We start from the raw sequence: 19,205 nt of genomic DNA, 5'->3' as shown, positions 1-19,205 counted from the left end.
TTGTATTTTTATATGCATGTTTATGTATGTATGTGCTTTGAATTTGTCTTAATATGTAAATATCATGGTTTGGCATTTCAAACAAAAATTATTAGTTTTATTTATATCTATATCCAATAAGTGTAGAAATAAACACACAAGTGCTAAGGTAACATAAGTCTTAATAAAAGTAACGTTAACAATAGGTTCATGTGAAAATGATGTTATTTCAATTACAACTTATTAACATCATTAATGACTTGACTTAAGGAAAAAAAAAAAAAAAATGACCAACCCTCTAACTTGAATTGACTTGACTTGACTTATCCAATTGATATTTTAATGCTTTAGTTCATATTACATGACAACTCAAGTTACTCCATTTTCTACCATTAAATTCAATTAACTGAGTATATCTGAACTTACTGAATTTTATCTTCTATAATAAGATTTATTTGTTTGTTTGTTTGTTTTTAATTTTTTAATTTATTTATTTTTGAATTTGATAGTTGAAGAATGGGAGGGTGAATTTTTTTTTTTTTTAAAGATAGTTTCAACTTATAATATGCTATTGATGATTGTTATTTATCATCAAATCAAGATATTAATTGAAAAAAAAAAATTTACTAATTAAACTAAATGGAACCCAAGAAAGAAAATTGAAACTTAAATATATCCATTGAAAATGTTAAAAAGTGATGTATGAATTGCAAAACCCTGACCATACCTAAATTACTTTCTAGAAAAAATTATCATAACATGATTTATTGATGTTAATTTACTGTTAATATTATATCTATATTATATTATGGCCCACAGACAAAAACTTTATGCCTGCCTTAATTGAATCTCACTTATAATAAAATAATCGCACAGATACGATTTGCACACTTTTCTTGACATATTTTTAATCATTTTTATCAATTCACACAAACCCTCAAATTCGTAACCAAGAGCTAGTGGAATTATATATGTTACCGTATGAATTGGATTTCTGCCTTGGGAACTTTCTCTTTCTTGGGCAGCTTACTTTTAAAAGTAGTATCCCTTTTAAAGTTTTAAAAAACTATAAAAAATAATAATAAAAAAAATCTTTTCAATAAATAGGGTTTTAATGGAAAATATTTAGAATTTNTAAGACTCTTTTACCCTTCTTTTTGAATTTATTTTCATGATTTCATGCATAAATCCATGCATTTGAGGGAGATTTTCGGACTTAGCATTTTTGGGATTTTCTGTTGATTCAAGCCCTATTTTGTGCAATTGATCATTGGGTTTTTGTGGGGACACATCATAAACATGATCCTTGCTTGTTAATTTGATCAATTTTGAGTTTGGTGAAAAATTGAAAAATCTAGGGTTTGTTCTTGATCCGATTTGGGGCTTTTGTTAAATTAGGTAGAATTTGATGAAATTGGCTTGTTGTGTTGATGTAATTAAGCATTATAATCTATGTGCTGTGTTTTGTAATGCTCAATTCATCAATTTGTTTAAAAATTTCAACAAGTGGTTTTCAATTTTTGGGGCTTTTGATAAGAAATTCCTTGCTCAAGCCAATTTTGTCAATTTAATCTCAATTGAACTTAATTGCTTACTGCATTAGTACATGCATCATGGCATTGTATTTGTTCATGCATCATATAGATTTTCATTCTATTGTTTTTTGTGCTAACTTGCAGTCTGCCCTTGGTTTTGTTTTCTTGTGTTCTTTTGGTTTTCTCTTTGTGTCTCTATTCTTTCCTTAGCATCATGCCTAGGAAGACTAGAGCCCGTAGGACTATTCCTCCTCTTCTCCATCCCCTCCTTCCTTTTTGACCGTGAGAAGTTTCTAAGTGAGAAAAATCAAGAGATTTTTGAGAAGCTAAACCTTAGGAGAAAGATTTGGGCTGAATGTTCTGTTCTGTTAGATGAACTTGATCCTGCCATTAGGGCAAACTTTGAGCGTCGGGGCTGGTTACCCTTGGTGGATGTTTCTGATCCTCCTCCACCTTCTGCCTTGATTAGAGAGCTCTTTTCGAACATCTCTATCCGCATCTATGATTGCAACACTTTAGTAAAGAGTTAGATACGAGGCGTAGAGTACACCATTACTCCTCAGGTAGTGGCTGATGCTCTAGGGGTAACATTGGTCCGGAATCCTGTCTATCCGTATGACGAGTCTCCCGAGTTGAGCGACGTTTTTTCTTACATCACTAGAACTACTGTCCAGTGGGGTTCTGATCCTAGGATCACTTCTGCTGAGCTCTCCGGGTTGCAGTATTTGTTCTTTAGGATAGCTTGTCATTCTATCTGGCCCATTTCTCATGTTCACACCATTCCTCTTGAGAGGTGTGTGTTTTTGTACGCCCTGGTTACTGATGTTCCTATTAGTTTTCCCCATCTCTTTCTTCGTTCTTTGAACGATGTTTATAGGAGTTCATCTACTACTCATGCTCTTGTTCATCCTATTTTCATTCATAGGATTTTGCTTTATCTTGATCTTAGTGGCTTCCCTTCCTCTGAGCCCGTTCATGTGATAGCTCCCATAGGTGCGTCTTTTCTTAGACAAAGGGCCGCTCATCTTCGAGCTGGTTCTAAACACCTTAGGTCTAAGCCGTCTAGTAGCGCACCTCCTCCTTCTTCTTCTACAGGTCTTACTAGTGAGGATGTTCCTGATCCAGTTGGTGATGATGCTGCTGCTGCTGATGTTCCTCTAACTCCTTCGGCTGACTTTGATGTTCGTCGTACTCTGGAGACTGTCATGACCGTTCAGGCAGCTCATGGTCAGATTTTGGTGGACTTACTAGATGAGATTTGTGCTCTCCGAGCCGACTTTGCGCGTCTTTATTCACCCTCACCACCTCCTTTTGATAGCGACTCGTGATTGCCCTTTGGCATTCCGTCACAAAAAGGGGGAGTGGAGTTTTGACTTGTAGAGGAGTTTTTGTAGTTAGGAGGAGATTTTTTTGTTTCTTTTTGTTTGTGAGGAGCTTGTGGAGTTTTTAGATTGTATCTAGGTGCTTCACTTTGTATATCATTTTTGGGGATATTCATGTTAGGGGGAGTAACATTGATTGATATACATGTTATATTCATTGATTCTTGTTGCTTTGTGATTCACTACTTATTGATTTATATTTATGAGTTGTTCATTCATATATGTCTTTATTTTGTGTTGTATGAATCTTACAAGAATGTTATACCTGTTGTTTTACTCTTTTCTGTCACTCATGCGTTTATGCGTTTGTTGAGTATTTCAGGAATATACAGGTTGATTCAACTAAGCTGCTATCTATACTTGCAACCGATGGATAGTAGTTAGGGTTGAATTTGAGTTTATGAGCATTATCTTTGTAAAGGGCTTTTTACTTATAAAACTTTGAGCTTTTAATTAGGGTTTTGTCACGGATTACCAAAGGGGGAGTTTGTTAGGTTCTAAAGGTTTAGGAATTTATGTATTTAGAACTCTAATTTGTAATATTGGCAAATCATGATCAAAACGATATGTTTAGTCTTGTTATAGTGTGCTCAAAGTTGTTTAATTATTGTAAAGTTGGAATCGAGAGACTGTAGATGCATTGGAGCATTTTGGTATGGCTCGATCGATCGAAGAATAGATTCGATCGATCGAAAGTTGACCAGATTGCGTTTTTGGCAGAATTTCCAACTCAGCCCTAACTCATTGAACGATTAGGGTTTTATGTTTTTGCCCTAGGTATATAAGGCAAAACCCTAGCCACGTTTTTAGAGTTGCTCCAGTTATATTGTTGCTCATACATTGCTGTTTTGTGTAAATCTCTTGTGAGATCTAGAGGAGCTTTCCTTTACACAAAACTTAGGGTTTTCAAGTTAGAGATAGTATCAACATCTTGATGATCAACTTGGTTGCTACCATTGAAGCTTAAAGAATATCAAGCGTGGGTGCTTGTAGCTGATTGAAGAATTCAAGAAAGAAAGAGTCCGTGGATTCGGAGCTTGCACGTGGTCGTGTCAGTAAGTTCTATTGGTGGGTAGCATTAGGAAGTCGAGCAGGGAGCTTGTAGTCCTTTTGTATGAACTTCGATTCTTTCATAGTGGATTCAGGTTTGCCTTGAGGATCGGTGGGTCAAATCCTCCCCAGGTTTTTACCGTGTGGTTTCCTGGGTGATCATATCATTGTGTCTTTTATTATTCTGCTGCTTTATTATTTTCATATGATTATTTGATTGCTTTAACCTAGAATTGCATAATTTGACTAAGTAACAACTTGACTAATTAATCTAGGCTAACCAATCTAGTTGTATTTTAAGGGGTCTAAAATCGTTCATATATATATATATATATATATTTAAATAGTGAGTTGGAGTTACTAATAAAATTTCTTTTGATTGAATAAGAAATTTGATATAAAAAATCCTACTTATACAAAAGAGAATTACCTTTGTATCTTGGTATGATAGTGGTGCTATAAGCAAGTCGAGTTGAGCTGAATATTGAAAATTTCAGATTGTTTTATTTAATTTTATTTTGAACATAAGCTGAGTTTGTGCTCATCACCAAATAAGGTTATAATGTTTTTTTTTCTTTTTTAGGAAGGTTATAATGTTATATGTTCACGCTTGGTTTATTTTCTTGTCAAGTTTGTTCATGAGCTACTTATAACTTATACTTTTCCCATATATAGTAAAACGATGATTAAAAGCTTTTACTCTTTCACAAATCTATGGTAATGATTAATAATTAATAACTTAATTATAATTGAAATTATGTTAATTGACTTTATTAGATAGAATGGTTTTGTTTATGAATTCATAAACTTAGATTCACCAAATCAATATTGTAACAAATTATATATAGTTTTTATTACGAAGGAACTGTGTAAATTATCAATAAATTATAAAATAATAATTTGATACCGTATAAGCTTTATTTACAAACTTACTCAATCCAATCTTAAGTCTATATAAGCAAAGTTTTAAACAAGTATATATATAAACATATAATATTATATTTACTTCAATTGAGTTTTATCTTCATGGGCTTGTTTATGAATACATTTTTTTATATATACAAGATAGAAATTGTACTCTAACATAATTTAAGTTTATATGTGTGTGAAGCTCCATCCAGGAGACTTGAACCCCGGTTCTTACCCCCCCTCCACACCCCACAAGTACTTAAACTTATGGAGTGATCATTGCATCAAGAGTTTATGAATGCATTAATATGTTTGAGCTTGACTTGTTTAATATTCGAGTCTAAACTTAAGCTTGAGCTTGACTTATTTGCTAAATAAACAAATATAAAGAAGCATTTTCTTGAGCTCAACTTCAACTATTTATAAATAGATGAATTCATTTACAACCTACCTAATAGTAAAGAAAAAATAATGTGGTGGGAACTTATTAGATTCAAGACCTATGATATCTATAACACACAAAACGAACAAAAAAAAAGTTAGATTTGAAAATATTGGGTAAAATAAACTGATTAATAAACTATACCAAGCACTTGGTCCACCAAATCCAGTTAAGTTCCTTTTAAACCAATGAAATGAATGAGCCATAACCATATGTGGATATAAAAAGGCAACCCCATTCCATAATATCTAAGCCTTTGCTTCTTCTTCTTCTTCTTTTTTTTTTTTTTTTTCCATGAATTATCTACAGCCTTTGCTTAGCTCTCTTTACTTACTTCTTTTTAATAACCAAAAAAAAAAAAAACAAAGCAAACTAAGCCACAAGTGGTTCAAATATATATATATATATATATATGTGTGTGTGTGTGTGTGTGTGTGCACGCCCACACGCAGGAACAAATAGCAATAATAGTTGGATCAGGCACCTCCGAGCTTGCCACAGTTGCTTGCCTAAGCTAGCTATCAATCCCATAAATAATCCTTGAGAGGGAAGACTGTATTGCTTCTTTATGGAAGAAATAGTCCTATGACCGTCTTCACCTTCACCTTGGAAAGCAATTTTGTGAACTACCTCACATGTCTTTCCCTTCCTCTTATCCGACATACATGCCCAAAAAGTTGTTCATACAATACTTAGATGACTATGTGTCCGTTTGGCAAAGATTATTTTTGCCAGCTTATTTTTGCTACTATTCATCTATGTTGCACGGACACAGGGATATGGCAATTTTTGAAAAATAAGGACACGACACAATGAGGACATGACAGTTAAATAATTAATTAAATTTTATATTTAGGCATATTTTTTAATATTTTTAGACATAAAATACGTTATAATTTAGAAGGCAAAACAAAAGGCTGAGAAAAGAAAGAAAAATAAATTCATAATAAAAAGTATAACACAGTGACAGTGACATTGTGAGTCTATGACAAAGTGGGATTAAAAAAAAAAAAACAAATAGACAAACGCATTATAAATTTATAACTTATAACTTATAAGTGGGTAACATACTGACAGTACACCCATTCACCAAAATATCTGGAAAAAATAAATAAATAAGAAGAAGAAGAAGAGAACTAGAGAAGAGATTAGACCTATTGTCCACGCCGAGAGAGAGAGAGATTGGAAGGGATGGGGCACAGCGTCAACATCTATAGAGCTTGCCGATCCACCCAATCTAGCTCCGGCAAGGGACAAAGGGCAACGGCAACTGGTAGAGGTCAAAGGGAGGGAGGGACGGTGGGTTGAGAACTTGAGATGTGGGTTTTAACTTTCAGTCTAATGACTTCTCAGACACTAAACTTGCTTTTTTGTTTTAGGGTATATCACAAAATCAATGGTATTCTGTCAAAATCTGTGATTATTTTTTTCACTGCTGGCATGTCGAACGTGTCAGAGCCGTGTCGGAAAAAAAAAAAAAAAGAGACACTCACTGGACACCAGAATCCAGCAAGTTGTACCCATTCCGGTGTCCGACATAGACACGGCGGCAAAAATGGCATGTCTGTGCAACCTAGCTATTCATGGGTTTCCTTGCACATTTTGGTACCAATTATGGGTCCCACTATACTATTTTAGTTAACTTTTACCTTTATTTACAGTACTTTCAGCAAAAAGTTTTCAGTTTCAGTAAAATAAACAGATCTCAAACGGACCCTATATCTCCCATTTCAACATTAGTCCTATGTACCAAAGAACTGTGGAGTCTGCTGAGTACAGTGAGGCTTCCAAGAAATGGCTTGTGAAGGCTAGGAATGCAATTTCAGGTGAGATTTTGAGATATATTGTGCAAAGTTTTTAGTAGTGGCCATTGGGGAGACAACCAATCCTTATACTCCAGAGGTTGAAAGATTAAACACTTTCCCTGAAGCTTTAAATCAGGGAAGTAGTTAAATAACAAGAATGTTTTGGGTGTTGGGTCTGGAAATTCTGGCATGGAAATTGCTCTAGACCTTGCAAATCATGGTGCCAAAACTTCTATTATCGTTCAAAGCCCGGTATATATGAAATTAATATCATCTAACTTAGACTGAATTTTTCTTTCACGGATCATTGTTATTAAGACAAAAACTTAGTTATAGGGTTAAATTTAATTAGGAAACCAAGATACATGAATTGTGCCTAAAGGTTACCCTTATTAATATATCCATTCATCATTGACAAATACCAATTATTGGATTATATATGCAAGTTCATTTGATCTCACTATAGATGGTGGACTTGGCCAAAATTATGTTGAAGTATTTTAAGCTTAGCTTGGTGGACTCCTTGATGGTCATGCTTAGCAAGCTGGTTTATGGGGACTGACCAAGTATGGGATAAGAAGACCTACAGAGGGTCCTTTCTATATGAAGGTTCAGTATGGCAAGTATCCGGTTTATTGATGTAGGTGCCTATAAAAAGATCAAGTCAGGAGAAATTCAGGTAAAGTGTTTTGAGTGAGAGAATGTTTCAAATAATTAAAAACTCCTATTAATTAACTGTTAGAACTTAAAATTGTGGTTGGTATCCGGCGAGTTAAATTTGTTCTACACTAGCACTAAGTTATAAATAGGATTTCGTTTATTTTACTTGTTTTACAAGTACATGGACCTGCAATGAGTTTAAGCTTTTAACAAAGTTCAAGTTATTAGAAGGTTTTCAATAGGTCCAGTCTATTTTCATTCTCTCATTATTTATTAAATTAAAATCCAGAGGTCAAATCCTCTTAACCCTCATTTTAAGTAAAATAAAAAGTTATCAGAAGTGTAATCTTTGAATAAGTTTGATGCTTGTCTATTGGTAAAACATACCAGTCGTTTAACTACTTTGTTAACTTGGTCCATGAAGACCAATGAGCTGGCTTTATTGTCTTAAATGATAGAAGTTTAGAAGACCAAAGATTAGAGCCTCAGAAACCAAGTATATGAGTCACATTCATGTGTAAATCATGTAGTATAATATAATATAATGTATCTTTTAAGCTCCTGTTTGTTTTTCTTTGAATGCCTGTCTTTGATTGATCCACATGTTATGTAGGTCTTGCCGACAGTAATACTAAACGTAAGAGGCAATGACGTATTATTCAAGAACGGCAAGTTACATCCATTTGATACAATTGTTTTTTGTACAAGATTCAAGAGGTCAATAAACTTGTGGCTTAAGGTATTGATTTTGTACTTACGGTCTCATATTGTTAATCTTTTATGAGTATTTCTATGGACACAAACTTCACTACACACTTTACTACAACTTGTATATTTGTCAATCTGTGATTGGATTACATCACTTTTACACATATGCAAGTTGTGGCAAAGTATGTCGCATAGTTTGTGTCCCTAGACTTTTTGGTCTTTTACTGGAGTGTTTGAAATTTAAATTATTAATACTAAGTTTTTACTAGTTTTATCTCTACTTAAATTAAAGACAACAATTTAAAAAACCTATACCATTTTATGTAAAAGGCAATGCATTAAATGATATTTTTTTAATAAAATTAAACAAAATTAAAGGAAAAATATAAGATGAATCTAGATAGAATTAACAATATAGAACAGAAGGAAGAAGTGTCTTGTAACAATGAAGTTGTCTAATCATGTTTTGGAAAGGAAAGAGCTCAGTATATTTCCCAGGTGTGGGGGGAAAATGAAAGTTGCAAAAAACCCATAATTTTTTTTTTTTTGGGTGTTACCTAGTGGAGAATGGAGTAGATCAGTAGACATTGTGGTTTGAAAGGACCCATAGGTAGATTCCATCTGTGGATGTTTTTAAACCTAATCCCAAGTTTGAAGGCATTGAGCTTTAACCTTTGATGGTGGCTAACCTGCTTCACCAACATTTTGGGAGTTGGGATGTGCATAAATTGGTCCAGTTATTTGATGCAGAATCTGTCACAGCCATTAAGAGTATCCCTATCACAAGAACTCAGAGCTTAGACAGGAGAGCATGGATTGGTGACAAAACTTGTACTTTTCTTTATATCTACTTATTAGATTTCAACTCTCAAAGATTTAATTTTTGTGCATAGCAGTACAATTCTTGATGAGGTCCATACTAGAAAAAGCACTGGAAGAGTAGAATTCTTAAAAGACTAAAGGTCCAACTATGGAGAATTGCAGTAGGAGCACTTCCTCTAAAACATAGATTTGGCCTCAAGATTAAAGATTGAAGAAGAAGACGTGTTCCCTTTGTGGTCTAGAAGACTAGAACTAGAAACTGATGCTCGTCTATTTAAGAATTGTATAGTTGCTAAAAAGACTTGTTAGGATGGTACTTGTTGTGGACTAAATTAAGAGATTTTCATGGCTACATCTAGTATGGACCTCATCAAACTAATGGCAGAACCACCAACCCAGTTGTCAGGACATGCGAATAAGGAGATTGTTGAGTACATCCAATTCACGTTAAGGCACAATCCTTCATCCATGTGCAAATTCAACTGGGTCCAAATAATTGGGAATCAGGCAGCCCATAATTTGGCTAGTTGGGTTTTTTGTTTCTCACTCAATTTTTGGTTGTTTTTTTTTTGCCATTGAGTCTCCCTAATTCTGAGCTCAGGGTCATTGAGCTCGACTCTACTGTTTAATTTTTATTTTGTGTTTAGTCCTTTTTGTTTTAATGTATATCTACCTATTTTAGCAAAAAAAAAAAAAAAATTATAAAGACTCACTTTTTAATAGAAACTAGTAGCAGACCCACACAATGCATGAGAATAAATAATTATTTTGTATTGTAATATAAGGTAAAAAAATTTATCTAAAATTTTTTAAAGATAATTTGTTCTCCCTAAAAATTAAACAATTTCTATTAAGTCTACTTCGGTCTAATTCGGTTCACTCGGTCAATTTTGATCCTCCTTCAGTCCATTTTAGATTAATTGGGCCTTAAATTTTTTTTTTTTTTTGTAGGTTTTATTTTCAAGTTTAGCTCAAAAATTCATTTTTTTTTTCCTTAATTTTTGGGTTGAAAAGTATGAGATTTCATTATATTTGGGCTAAACTCTTTAGTTTTGAGTTAAAGATTACAAAGAAAAATACTAAAATAGACATTAGAAATTAGAAATATGAGCCCTAAAAATGCAATAAAAATGAAAAATATTCAAAAGTCTTATTTGATCCACATTGGTTCTATTCGGTCCATTTTGTCCTCTTCGTTCTAATTTAGTCCTATTCAGTCCATTTGGTCCACTTTGGTTCTATTTGGTCCAACATGTCTTCTTTGGTTCTATTTCGTCCTATTCAGTCCAAATTGGTCCTATTCAGTCCACTTTGATCCATTTCAGTTCTATTCAGGCCATTCGGTTCACTTTGGTTCTATTCGGTCCACTTTGGTCTGTCCAATTTGTCCACTTCGGTCCTATTCCATCCAATTTGGTCCCTTTCGGTCCAATCTGCCTACTTCAGTCCTACTCGATCCACCTTGTTCCTATTCAGTCCATCCAGTCCTATTCTCTCCATTTGGTCCAATTCGGTCCATTCAGATCACTTCATTTCATTTTGGTCCACTTCAATATATTTTTATGCACTTACCTAATGAGAAAAGACATGTTTGGGCTGAAATCACCATAATCTAAATCCAAATTTATTAATAATAATAAAATCTCAAACTCATAATATCTAAAATCTTGAGCATTTATTGTTACTACGCTTTTGTTAAACCACATTAATGTCCACTTCGGTACGACTAAATTGAATTGAAAGTTTTTCTAAGCATAAAAGATATGAATATACAAATGTAATATTTAGGGTAGTTATTCATTTGTTTTAATGTTGTTACTTTTTAAATGAATAGTGTGAGGTTGATTATACATTTAAGCAAAATAAATAAATAAATACATATGTATGTGTGTGTGTGTGTGTGTGTATAATTTTTATTTAAATAATTATTCATTCTTTTAAAAGAGACTATCATAACAATGAAAACTCATATCAAACTTATACTGAATATGTATCATTTATTCTCTAAATTTTATTGTAGAGAGAAAGAGAGAGAGAGACTACTTATGATAGGGAACTAAAAAATACAACACCAATACATATGAATCCAAAATAGAGTTTTAAAAATCACAATGATTCATCAATATAAAGTAGAGTTGTAAGAAAAAATAAAAATCAAGAGAAAGAGAATAACCACTTTTTCAAGAGAGAATGTGAAAGAGAATAATAAGAAATTTATATGAAATAATATGAGAAGAAAAGAAAAAGTAAAAATAAAAAATATTGTAACAGACACCAAATTATCCATGTCATGTTATGTAATAAAATAACATTATATATATATATATATAACCAAATATAACATTATATTCTTATATACTATTTTTATAATGCAATATGATAACATCTATGACTTTAAAGGAATAAAAAAGATAACAACTTAAAAACACAAAACTTAATCACATCAACCCAAAGAGGAGTTCCAAATAATACACAAATTAATCAACCTAAAGTAGAGATGCAAGAAAAATATATTAAAAAATTCACCAAAAATGAAGAAAAAAAAATGAGAAAGAGAAAGAGAGAAAAATAATCTTTTGTGTGTGGAAAATGAGAGAGAGAAAGAGAGAGAAATAACATTTTGTGTGTGAAAAAACTATGAATAGAATGGAAAAGAGAATTGTAAATTATATAGTAAGAGGAGGGGAATAAGAAAAGCAAAAAATAAAGGAAGATAAAGGGGTAGAGGAAAAATGATATTAAGGTAGATAGTAGTTGGGAGATAAAAAGGTAAAAGGGAGGAAAATTAGAAAAAGTATAACAATAAGTTTGGAAATTAATAAGGAAAAAAATTAAAAATAAGATAGAGAATGTTGAAAATGGGTGGATGATTTGGCCGTTGATGTGGCTTAACAGTAGTATAGCAACAATAAATGCTACACTCTAACTTCTAGATATACTAGTCGCGGACCTTATGCATTGCGTGTGATAGTCCTTTTAGGATGGTCTCATTAAATTTATTTATTATTTCATTTTAGACTAATTTTTTAAATAGTAATGTAATTTATAATCATATTTTAATTTATTATAGGGACAATCACAAATATAATATATATTGTGGGGACCAAATAGCCAGAAGGTACTGTTAAAACTATATACATTGGGTCTATGGCCCATTCCGAGAATATTTACTTATTCGAGGATGGTCAAATAATGTTATTATGGGAATAGTAGAAGAGGAAGAGATAAAGGTTGTACATGATAGTCCAAAAGATGTCCGAATAGAAAAGTCATATCGGAAATATTTATCTGAGATCAATAGGAATGTCCTATCATCCTGAACATCCTTCTAGATTGCATCACAGTTAGAAGTCAGACATTGGCTAAGAGAGGAGTAGAAGAAGGCAACAAATATCTACAAACCTCCACATTAAATGCGTCCCAGCTAACTCTCTGGCCGCATTAATATAAAGGTGATACCTGAACAGTGGTATAGTAGCCTTACAGCTGCTAGTTGAAGGTTCTGGGAGATGTTGGATGAGACAAGAAGGAGTACCTAAAATCTAACCTGCACGTTTATGGTGGGGATGATGCCAAAAGTTATAGTATATAGCATGGAAAGATAGCCTAAAAGGTGAGAGAGAGAAAAAAGAAAGAAAAAAAGAAATCACATGAACGATCCTTCTTTAACTCTTGTAACCTTGATCATCAACTTGACATTATAACAGAGCTCCTTGGACTACGCTGAGGACCAATTTTCTTATCCTACTTGTGTCTGATTCTCTTAAATAAACAACGGTTACTGTCTTTCTTACTCACTAAAACTAGTTCATTCACCCACGCTTTATAAATTCATTGTTTGGGCTTATTGGGCTAAAACCCAATCCTATATTGGGTTCGATCCAAAAGTCTAGTCTGAAGATATTTCGAGTGCGACGTTTAGGATGGAAGAAGTAGGTCCACACCAAGCAGCAACAGGTCCACATCAGGTGGATGCAAATCTACACCAAGCAGAATCTAGGGGGTCTTAACATGGCAATTCGTTTACGAACCTCGAACGGAGAAAGGATCGTGAGGGAAGTGTGCACACAACGTATACTAGTAAAAGCCAACCTCAAGGGAAGAGTCGTGTTTCCCATGCAAAGAACAATAGAGACATGCAACGTGAGATCAATGAGTTGAAAAGGGAATTACGTCATGCACGATGAAGACGTTTATCGTCCAACTCTGAGCTGTCCTCTGAGGAGACAGACAATGCTAGTTATAGGCAGAGGTCCAGAACTCTGCCCATCGAGTTTTTCTCCTACGATAAGGAGTACTACTATAGACGTAGATATAAGAGCCCGTTGTGTAAAGGCCTGGGGAACAATGCCATGGACTAGGCGTTGAATCAAATCTCCAAATCACCCTTCACACGAAGCATAGAAGGCGCTAGAATTCCTCAGCGATTCCATCAGCCAACGTTCACCATTTATAATGGTCGAACAGATCCGGTGGAACATGTTAGTTACTTCAATCAAAGGATGGCAATCCATTCCAAGGACGAGGCTTTAATGTGCAAGGTCTTTCCATCTAGTTTAGGCCCCGTGGCGATGGTGGTTTGATGGTATAAGGGCGAATTCCATTGACTCCTTTAAGAAGCTCACCCCGGCCTTCAGTGCTCGCTTTATCACTTGTAGCAGGTCTCCTCGGCTTTTGGGTTCCTAATTTTCTATGTCTATGCGGGAGGGGCAGACCCTGACAACATACTTGGATAGATACTGGGAGAGGTATAACGAAATAGTCGGAGACTTCGATGATGTGGCCATTAGTACTTTTAAGGTTGGCCTCCCAGCCGAGCATGATTTGAGGAAGTCTCTGACTGGTAAGCTTGTTACCAGTGTGAGCTAACTTATGGATCGAATTGACAAGTACAAAAGGGTTGAAGAAGACCAACTACAAGGGAAAAGAAAGGCTAAGGTGATCCCTCAGGAGAGGAGGGATTTCAGGTCGAATCGGTACAATAATAACCGACCTTGGAAAGACTTCTTTGGGCAGCCAGGATTTGTCAACACCCAGGTGGTCAATGCTGTGTTCTGAGAACCAGTGCAACAGGTTCTGGATAAGGTTAAGAACGAGCCGTTCTTCAAATGGCCGAACAAGATGGCAGGAAATCCTATGAGGCGTAAGCAAAGCCTTTATTGCCAATAACATCAGGACCATGGACACACTACTGAGGATTGTAAAAACTTGTGGGACCATTTAGATCAACTGGTCTGGGAAGGGAAATTAAAGCAACTCTTGCATCATTCTAGTGGTCGGGGGAGTCAAACAAGTTCAGAGTTTCAGGAAGATGCTTCTTCGAAACTCCCTCTAGGCACGATAAATGTCATATTTGTTGCCCCAGGGAGGACCAAGTCTTGCCTCTCCAGAGTAATGTCAGTATTTCGGTACCCAGTCGAGGAATCCAGTTCAATGCCAAAGAGAGTCAAGATGGGCATCCAACTGGTGTTAGGTTTTTCAGATGAGGATAAACTTGGTACCATACAGACTCACGATGATGCTTTAGTGGTTACACTTAGAATCGGTGGGTACGATGTAAAAAGGGTGATAGTCGACCAGGGCAGCGGTGCTGAGATTATGTATCCAGACTTATATAATGGGCTAAATTTGAAACCTGAGAATTTGACAGCTTACAATTCTCCTCTGGTGAGTTTTGAAGGTAAAATGGTCATTCTGAAGGGTTAGATTAGATTACCCATACAGACTGGCTTAGATGTGGTGGAGGTGGACTTCATTGTGATAGATGCTTTCTTCCATATACGACCATTGTGGGCAGACCCTGGCTTCATGCCCTGGGAGCCGCCTCCTTCACTCTTCACTAGAAGGTGAAATACCCCTCTGGAATCCAGGTTATGAAAATATTAGAAAGTTAGTCTACAGCTAGGCAATGCCTGGTAGCTACCATCCAACATCAGCCTGAGGCTGAAGTATCGACCACTGCTGAGAATAGTTTATAGCAATCAAAAACTCCAGTGTTGCTTTTCAATAGATCAGCCAACGAAGCGAAATGTGAAGATCTAGAAAAGGTAATTGTTGGTGATGAGCTGGAGAAGTTCTTTCAGGCTGGGGCACAATTGCCTCTATAGGAGAGGGAACAATTGATTAAATTTCTTAGAGAAAATGTTGATATGTTCGCATGGGATGCGTACAAAGCCCTAGGTGTAGATCCAAGCTTCATTTGTCATCATTTGAATGTTAACCCTTTCCATCACTCCCAAGAGACAGCACCTCAGCGCCCGTCCAAAGAGCATGCCAAGGCTGTCAAAAATGAGGTAATATAGCTCAAACAAGCAGGGGCTATCAAGAAAGTTTTTTATCCTTAGTGGCTAGCTAACATAATGGTGGTGAAAAAGAAAAATGAAAAATGGCATGTGTGTGTGGACTTCACAGATCTCAATAAGGCTTGTCCAAAAGATCCTTTCCCTATGCCTCGGATAGATCAGCTAGTGGATGCGACGGTAGGCCATCCTTGGATGAGTTTCCTGAATGCTTTTCAAGGATATCATCAGATACCACTAGCACTGGATGATCAAGAAAAGACAGTTTTTGTCACTCCCACTGGAAACTATCATTACAAAGTGATGCCCTTCGATTTGAAAAATGCAAGGTCTACTTATCAGCAGATGATGACTAAAATGTTCGAACCACAGTTGGGCAGGAGCATTGGAGTCTATATTGATGATATGGTGGTAAAGAGAAAGGTGGTGTCTGAGCATGTGGGAGACCTCACAAACATTTTTGAAATTTTGAGGAAGCATAAGTTGCGTCTAAATGCTTCCAAGTGTTCGTTTGGCATAGGATCAGGTATGTTTTTGGGCTATATGGTGACTCACAGGGGAATTGAGGTGAACCCTGATCAGATTAAGGCCATTAATAGCTTGCAACCACCTCGGAATCCCAAGGAGGTCTAGAAACTAACCAGGATGACTGTAGCTTTGAATCGATTTATATCTAGGTTAGTAGATAGGTGCAGACCCTTCTTCCTTTTGTTGCATAAATGGAAAGAATTCGAGTGAACCGAGGAATGTGCTGTGGCATTTCAACAACTTAAAGAATACCTATCTCGGCCACCCATCATGTCCAGTCCTGAGGTGGATAAGGTTTTGTTTGCCTACTTTGCGGTAGCCTCTCATGCGATAAGTTTTATTTTAATACAAGTAGATAGTGGCATACAATGACCAGTCTATTACATGAGCAAGTTACTTCATGAGGCTAAGGTGCATTATTTACCATTGGAGAAGGCCATTTTGGCAGTAGTGCATGCTACATGAAAATTTTCTCATTACTTCCAAGCACACACGGTGGTTGTCCTAACTCAGTTTTCGTTCAAATCAATACTTCGAAGCGCGGATTATACCGGAAGAATTGCTAAATGGGGCACAGTTCTAGGAGCTTTTGAAATCAAATACATGCCTCGGATCTCTGTAAAAGGCCAAGTCCTCGCCGACATGGTAGCCGAGTTTGGTAAGCTTCCTGAAGAAGTAGAGGTAAAGAAACAGGGCATAGATGAAAAATTGGTTGGCATGATCTCCACACAAGACCCCTCACCCTGGAAAGTATATATGGATGGAGCGGAAAACTAGCAGGGATCAAGAGTGGGGCTGGTTTTGGTATCTCTTGAGAAGATCACCATCGAAAAATTGTTGAGGTTGGGGTTCTCGACTACAAACAATGAAGCAAAATATGAAACTTTATTAATGGGAATGGTGATGGTCCAGAAAATGGGTGGAAAAGCAGTAGAAATATTCTCAAACTCAAGATTGATCGTAGGCCAGGTAAAGGGGGAATTGGAAGCCCGGGATGCCAGAATACAGGAATATTTGGGTCAGGTTAGGCACATATAAACAGAATTCTAAAGGAAGATGAAGGGGCAAAATAATATGGAAAGTTAAAATTGCCCAAGATGAATACATAAAAACAAATACTTTTGTTTGATTTTCCATTGATTTATTATACAGATTATAACATCAAAATTAAAGTATATGAATATGTAAAGTTAAAACCGCCTAGGATGAATTTATAAAGCCAATATATTTATATATTTAATATTGTAAAAAAATTAAAGGTAAAAAATAAATATGAAAAAACTAATTATGTGGCTAATGAAGTGGCGATAAGGTGGCTCAATAGGAGCGTAGCAACAATAAATGCTACGCTTCAGCTTTTAGATATATAGATTTAGATTATTTATTTAAACCCCACTTCTTTAAACAGATTCCACAAGAACAATTCACTTTTTAAAAATAAAGCTAGAAAATTTAAGTAGTAACAAACACATACTAAAACCATATGAAAAAGAAAGATTTTTTAGTTCTCAATTAACTTCTTTTTTCTTTTCTTTTTTCTTTTTTTTTTTTTTTTTTTTGAGTAGGGGGAAGAGTGTCTTTTGAATGAGAATGGGCTTTCAAAGCCAAATTATCCTAACTATTAGAAGGGAAAAAATGGCTTATACTATGTTGGACTATTTAGAAGAGAGTTTTATGGTGCTAGCAATGATGCCCAAAACATGGCCAATGATATCTAGTCATTGGCTATTGTGATGCAAAGAAAGCGACAAGGACTTTTACAGGCACATATGAATAAAGAAAGAAAAACAGTGGAGAGAAGTGTAAACATTCATAAGCTAGCTTATGTGATCGATCTTGGCTCGATCCTTTATTTGTTACTGTTTTGTGTCTGTACACTCAGTATGTTTCATGTTTTAGTCTTTTTTTTCAATGTAATTAATAAGCTAACTTTTTCATTAGTCGTGTGATCATTCCAAAGGAGAAAGTCTTGATCTTTTCCAATCAATTATTAGCTTGGGTCCGTAATTGAACTATTAAACACTTCAGATTGAATAATAGATTTGGGATCAAATCTCACCTACACTAAAAAGAAATACACTGGTATCTTGGCCTAATAGTTGGGTTATAAAGGAGCTAAACTGAACCAAGAATTAGAAGTTTAGATTGTTTATTTAATTTAACTTCAAACACAAGTCAAGTTGGAGCTCATCACCAAACATGCTTCAACTTGGTTCATTTTCCTGTCAAACAAGCTCGAGCTTGTTCACGAGCTACTTGCTCGAGCTTATTCATGAGTTACTTGATTAATTTGTTATTTTCATTTTCCCATATATAGTAAAATCATGACAAATTTTTTGACCCTTTCACAAATCTATGCTAATAATCAAAAAGTAATTAAAGTTGAAATTACTTTATTTGAGCTAATTAGATAAAATTATTTTTGTTTATGAATTTATAAAAGGTAGATTCACCAACCTAGTATTGTTACAAATTATATAAAAATTTTAATACAAATAGTTTGTTTATATTATCAATAAAGTGTAGATAATGATTTGATATCATAAAAACTTATTTGAAAATTTACACAATACAATCTCAAGTCTATAAAAGTATATTTTTAGGCAGGTATGCATATAAACATATAATATCATGTAAACTTAAATTGAGCTTCATGTTCATAAGATGTTCATGAACATACTGTTATGTTTGAGCCTAAACTTAGTGTGGGTTTGGATCCAAGTCTACGTTTTAAGTCTGCGTTTTCCCCTCTCTTTTTTTCGTGCATTTTAGGGAGTAATGCGGCTACTGTTCATCCACTGTTCATAAACAGTAGCCACAAAGGTTGACTTTTCAATCGTGAATATTGCATCCGTGCACTGTTCATGAAGTCACAAATATCACTTTTCAGCTACTTTTTCATTAAAAATAGGTCCCACGGTACTATTCACACATTTAAAAATTATTTTGCTACAGTATTTTCAGTTTTCAGTTTCAGCAAAATAAGTTCTATCCAAACGGACACTTAATCTTGAACTTAGCTTGCTTACTAAACATAAGCAAGCAATTTCCCAAGTTGAGCTTGAGTTGTTCATGAACAACTCAAT

The sequence above is a fragment of the Quercus suber genome, unplaced genomic scaffold, assembly GCF_002906115.3.
Source record: "Quercus suber isolate HL8 unplaced genomic scaffold, Cork oak 2.0 scaffold_529, whole genome shotgun sequence".
NCBI classification, from domain to species: Eukaryota; Viridiplantae; Streptophyta; class Magnoliopsida; order Fagales; family Fagaceae; genus Quercus; species Quercus suber.
This window is presented reverse-complemented; position numbering follows the sequence as displayed.